The sequence below is a fragment of the Mustela lutreola genome, chromosome 12 (assembly GCF_030435805.1).
Source record: "Mustela lutreola isolate mMusLut2 chromosome 12, mMusLut2.pri, whole genome shotgun sequence".
NCBI lineage: Eukaryota > Metazoa > Chordata > Mammalia > Carnivora > Mustelidae > Mustela > Mustela lutreola.
The window spans coordinates 94,238,218-94,244,217 of record NC_081301.1 but is presented as its reverse complement, the minus strand read 5'-3'; the positions used below and the strand labels follow the sequence as shown (position 1 = coordinate 94,244,217).

The 6,000-nt window shown below is 50.8% G+C and overlaps 1 protein-coding gene across 3 annotated transcripts in view; it reads left to right on the top strand.

Annotated features, from left to right (window-relative positions):
- Nucleotides 1-385: 385 nt before the first annotated feature.
- The window catches only part of GLIS3 (GLIS family zinc finger 3), a 438,806-nt gene continuing 433,191 nt past the window's right edge, over nt 386-6,000 (top strand). The window contains exon 1 of one of the 3 annotated variants that reach the window (XM_059142789.1): nt 386-890. The gene's annotated coding sequence lies outside the window, so the exon portion shown is untranslated. The remainder of the gene's footprint in view (nt 891-6,000) is intronic. The other 2 variants (XM_059142792.1, XM_059142790.1) reach the window with 2 other exon arrangements.

Below are 6,000 nucleotides of genomic sequence, written 5' to 3'. Positions count from 1 at the left end.
ACACGGGAACGAGTGTGTGTGTGTGTGAATGCGTGGACGGGAGGCAGGAGCGCGGCCATCGGACCGGCCAGCCCGGTGACCCGCGAGCCCGCCCCCACCCTCTTCCCCCTCCCGCTCCGGCGCTCGCAGTCAGGAAGCAGCTGGCTACGGGCCGGCCCTCGCGGCCGATCTCACATCCACACTCCTCTCGGGGCCGCCTCCCGCCCTCCCTCCCCCCTTTCTCCCCCTCCCTCCCCCTCCCTCCTCCCTCCCTCTGCAGCCGCGTCCACACTGCGCCGCCCATGCAGCCCAGAGCGCGGCGCGCAAGGGCACCGGCGCCAGGGCCCAGAGTGTTGCCCCTCCCCGCACCGCCCCCCCCGCCCCCCCCCGCCCCCCGTCTGCCGCAGCCGTCCAGGCTCGCACCGGCGCTCCCCCAGCGGAACCCGCGGAAAGCAATTAGCCAGCATCCCGCACCGGCCCCCAGACGCATCCCGGCTCAGGGCGAGGATGAGCAGGACAGGCGAGGCACAAAGTCGAAACTCAACTTTTTAAAAAACATTTGCGTGTGTACGTGTATGTGTGGGGGGAGAATGAGCTGATGCCGAGGGTCCAGCCACCCCCCCTCTGCCTCCTCCTCCCCCTGCCGCCGCTGCCCTCGCACACGCGCGCGCGCACACACACACACACACACACACACACACACACACACGGCACTTGGGCCGGGTTTCCGCGCTCCGTCCCCCGGCTTGGATGAGAGTTTTCATTTCCGAAGGAGGCAGAACCCGCGCAGCGCTCTGAAGGGCTGGAGCCCCAAGTTACTCCTCGCCAGCGCTGGCCGCCGCTGTCACTCGCCGGCGGGCCGGGGAAGGGACCCGCACGCCTGGCTTTGTTGTGGAAATCCGGGTTACCTGGTAAGTGGAGACCATAGGAACTTTGCTCGCAGGCAAGAGACGGGAGAAACCGGTGCTTGAAAGAGGGGGGGAGTTAACGCTCCGAGACACAAACTAGGGATCAGAACTAGTTTTCCACGCCGAGCCAGTGGCGTTTGCGCGGGTTTAAGGCGAAGCGTACCCCCAGCCCCAGATTTTCTAAAAGCGCTGTTTGTTGAGATAGCAACCCTGGGTTAGGAACCCAGCCCTGTTGTTGTCAGTTGCCTAAGAGCCCTGAGTGTGGAAGACGGAAAGGAAGTCGACCAGGGATTCAAGTTTCTTTAATTAGGAAGAGTTTTTGTTTTGGGTTTTTCTTTTAAACAACAGGGGCTACAGGGCCACACAATCAAGGCAAGTTGCAGGACGCAGGGGGCATGTCCCGCACGCCACCCGGGAGTCCCAACTGAAGGGAGAAGAGGGAATTGATGGGGTGACGTGAGGTCCCGCGCGCACACGGGGCTGTAGTTGCGTTTTCCAATTCCACGTGTTTGTGGAGCTCCGCTAAGGGTGTTTTTCATGCCTACCACCTCACCAAAGACAATGTCCCCATTGCTCCGGACGGTCCTTGGGTTGGGGGTCCGCCGGCTTGTCGCTGGGAGAGGTTCTGTGACCCGCAGCCGCCAGGTCTGTAACTACAACCTCCCACGCCGCGGAGTGCGCAGACATCCCCAGACGCTCACACTCCCCACTGGGTTCGTCACTTCGCGTTTACATTTTATGGGGCCCGACAAAATGTCAGCACTGTTTGGAAAATGTCTCAGTCTCGGGTGCTCTGTCCTGCTCGCGGCTGCAGTCGCTGTAAATGACCCCGTGTGTATTTTGAAGTCAGTCCGGGCCGCTCTCCGGAAAGCGTGAGTGAGCAGCCGGCTCGCCTAGACACACACCTTGCCCCAAGCGACACTTCCAAGTTACTCACTGGAGCTGACAAGTCACCTCGGGGACGAGGAAGTTACCCAAGTGTCTGGAAAACTTGGCCCCGATGGATTTGTCATCCTATGGTTGATTCAATTAGGTACCTGGAGGGAGAAGCTTTGGGAAAGGTGGTTTCTGGCTTCCTGGGTCGCGCCCTCGACTTGTTGGGGGGTGTTTGGGAGGCAAGAAGCAAAAGGAGACCCGAGGGCTTAGACACGAGCTTGATGCGAGCTCCGAGCCGCGGCGACCCCCGAACCCCAGCTCGGGCCGGGCAGGGCAGTGCGCTGGTCCCCGCCGCTTGGGTTTTCCAGCCGTGGGCTAGCGGCGGCGCCCTTTCGGCCCGACTTACTCAGGACTGGGTTGCACAACAGGAAACCGGCACGAGTTTGTTTTGTTTTGCTGCGCTAGCTCGCGGACCGGGCGGAGGGTTAGGGTCAGAGGCGGCCGGCGAGTGACAGGGTCGCAGCAGAGCGCCCCAGCCCGGCCCTTTCGCCTCCGCCCTCAGACCCGCCCCTCGCTCGGTGCGGTGGAGCTTAATATCCCCGGCCGGGACCTCTGCGGGCCCAACGCGGGCGGAGGGGGTGTCGGGGGTCGGGAGCTGATAAGGGCTGCCCTTCTCCTGCCCTGCCCCAGCGTGTCTCTCCGCCCGGCGAGTCCCCAGCACCTCTCCAGATCTCTCAAGCCCTCCCCCGGCCTGGAGAGCCCCCTGCCCTTCTGCTCTGTAGTCGGCTAGGCTGCGCGGGGTTCTGGAGGCCCTCCTCTCGGGAGCATCTAAACCCGGGGGCAGGGGCTGCGCGTGGAGGGTACTTCCGGAATGGCAGGGAGTAGCGTCTGTTGGGACTGGACTCTTGCAACTGCCACCCCCTTTTAAGGGAGAAATGGGCTTTGCACCCTCTCCCCACCTACTTCCAGAACATCAGTATCTCCCCAGAGTTTGGGCCGGGAGGGGGGGTGGAGTGCTGCAGTTTCCGAGGAGAGGGACATCCTGTAGCTCCCCCCAGCGGATCAGTTCCCTTTAGGCTATGGGAGCTGGGAATACCAAGTTTAGGCTGTTCAAGCTAGCAGGGACCTTGGAGATCACCTATGGACGAGGAGACCCAGAACCCAGAGACTTTTAGGGCTCCGTCCAAGCCTTCATAGCCAGTTGTCACAGATGCCGGGCACACACTCAAGTTTCCCAGTTTCCAGTGCAGAGAGCATTTCTTGGCGTGAAGGTGAACTCAAGACAAATGTGAAGTCTTATGTCCCCACTGAAAGCTTTGATGAGTCATGATTTCTGCCTTGGGAGTTAGCCAGACATCCGTTTTCCCCTGTGTCCCCATCTCCACTAGACTACCCTTTTACACTAAACTGGGAAGCCTATTTCTTTTTTTAATATAAAATTGATTTGTTTGGTTTTAATCCTCTCATTCCTCATCTTCTCCCTCCTCTAATTTTGCTTCCTTGGTGAAACCTGCGAAGTTTTGCAGAAAAAGGATCTGCCCACGGGAGGGCTGGGGGAGAGCTTGCCTCCATGTAGAGACAGGAGTGTGTGGTATTACGTTATTGTTGCAACTGGGAACATGCCGAAGGTTGCGGATCACATGTACGTGCGCTCCAATTTTCAGATGTTTTCACTAGTTGTCTATGGCAGCCCCACAGGACCAGCCACTGCCTTTGAAACGAAGAGTAGGGGACATTTCTTTTCCAATTCCTTTCAAAACCCTTTTCCTTATTGGTAATTGGATTCTTTTCTTTTGTTGCTCAGAGGACTCAACAGTTCTTGAGTATGAGTAGTTCAGTCTAAGTGCTGCTGTAACTTCCTCTCTTCCTAGTTCACCTTAGGCCAGCTGTGAGAGGATATCTTTTCTCGGATCCCTGAGCCTACCCAAGTTCCTTAATAGTAGTTAGTTTGTCAGAGATGGAATACCTGGGGTCTGTTGGTTTGCTTGGAAGTAATAATCATTCCAAATAGGAGAAGCGAATTTTGGGGGGTGGGGTAGACCCTGAGGTTCAGCGAGTGGGTGAAATTCCTCTTGGCCGCAAATAGGCAGGATGGGGGAGGTGAAACAATAGCAAACTAGTATTTGGTACCAGTCCTGTCTTCATTCATATGGCAGAAAGTGGTCTTCCATTGTTTCAAAAGAGAGCTGAGTGTTCTCAGTCTTTTTTTCTCGGCGTGTTCTTTCTTGCTACTAAATTAAGCCTGAGGACATTCTTTTTACTTTTGTCCCTCTCATATTGTAGGTATTGATCTCTGGATTTGAAATGTTAATTTGTAATTCTTCTCGAATAGAGATGAAGTACTTCTTGAAGGTGATAATTCAGGAAGTGGCATCCTGTGCACATTCTCTTCCCTGGAGAAGTAATTTTCTATGTTTTTTATAATTATTTTCTGTAGAGGATATTATAAAGAAGGTGGAAATACAGGACTTTCCACTAAGTTTGGTTGCTTCATAGACTTAATTAAGATTGAAAATAAAATTAAAAAATAAATAAATGGAGCACAGGAAATTGTACTGCCTTACTCATTCCTGGAGGATGAGACATGTGAGAAAATCTTGAAATGACTCTAACATGTAGTTTGATAAGAAGATGCCCATGTTCCAAGTTTTCCATTTACTTCAGGCAGACTTAACACAAAACCCAATTTTTTTATTGAGCCGAAATAAAATATCCATACAGAAAAGTACACATATCTCAAGTTTTATGAATTTTCACAAGGTAAATGCAACTGATTAACTGGCATCCAGATCAAGAAATAGAACATTACCAACACTCCACATACCTCTCACATATACCCTCCCACTCACTATGTTCCCCCCACCCCCACAATAAACACTGCCTTGACTTCTAACAGATATATTAGTTTAGCCTGTTTTAAAAAAATACCTAATGTGAGTGGAATAATTCAATATATAATCTTGCGTCTGGCTTCTTTCGCTGATGTAACAACCTTCTAATAGGTCAAATAATTTGGATTTCCCTTTAAACATGGTGGGAATAGTTTAGCTTGCAGAAGTTGGTTCATCAGGCATTACTTAATACGATAGAATGAAAGAGAACACTGACAAAACAAGCTATACTTTCTCTGCTAATGATGGTCTGATAGGGGCATAGCAGACAAGAGTAAAATGTCCAGCATGAAGCCAGTGTGGGATGAGCAAGGAGAATACCAAGGGGCTCCTTCCTCCATGACTATTCCAAGTGCATTTGACAGCCCCTGTGCTAGGGCCACCAATCCCCAACCAAAAGAAGTGCCTGGTCTCCATACTGAAGTGACTGTGTTTGTTTTCCAGCTTTGACCTACGATTTTTCATGGTTCATGAGTATATCACGATAAAGGCCAGAAGGCTTAGAAGAATGCTGTAGTGTCTGTGCTACTTTCTCCTGTCAGAGAAAGGAATGAACTGCGGAACATGATTTAACTGGCTCCGCAGGACACAGAGTGGGGGATTTGTGATCATACAGTTACACCTTATTGTACTGGGCTTATTTGGGCAATAAATGATAAATATAGGTTATAAATACATAATTATATATTTTATCGATCCCACATTTTTTCAGTATAAATGAGTAGTACAGTATAAGTATAATAAGTGCACATAATATATAAATATAATATAAAAATCCATACATGTAGTATGAAAATGTAAGTATATACTTATAATATAAATTCCTCTATGTACATATAAGGACCGGTGACAGTTCAAAGGTAAATTAGGGCCCCTAATCGTGTTGTCATTACAATTTAGGCAGGGAGGTAAAACACAGACAGAACTATAAGACAATGTAGAAAGTTATGAATGCTGTAAGAGAGGGATTTTGAATAAAATAGTTAACATTTATTGGGTCCTTCTATGTGCCAAGTGCTATGTTAAGCAAGTAACATACTTGATCTCATTTAATATTTTATAATCCCATGAACTATGTATAATAGTGTGATTCTAACCATTTTGCAAATAGATACAGATATTAAGAGAGGATCAGGGAAGGCCTAAAGTGGGTATCTGGAGTGGACCTGGAGGGTAAGTAGGATTTGGATTTGGGGAAAAGGGGGACAAAACAAGGAAGAAGGGGAAAGACCACCCATGTAGACTCTAAGACAATATTATAGGATGAGCAGAAACAAGGATCCAGTTAAGTTCCACTATGGGAACAAAATCAGGGGATTTGTCTCTAAAACTGGAATCATGGGAGC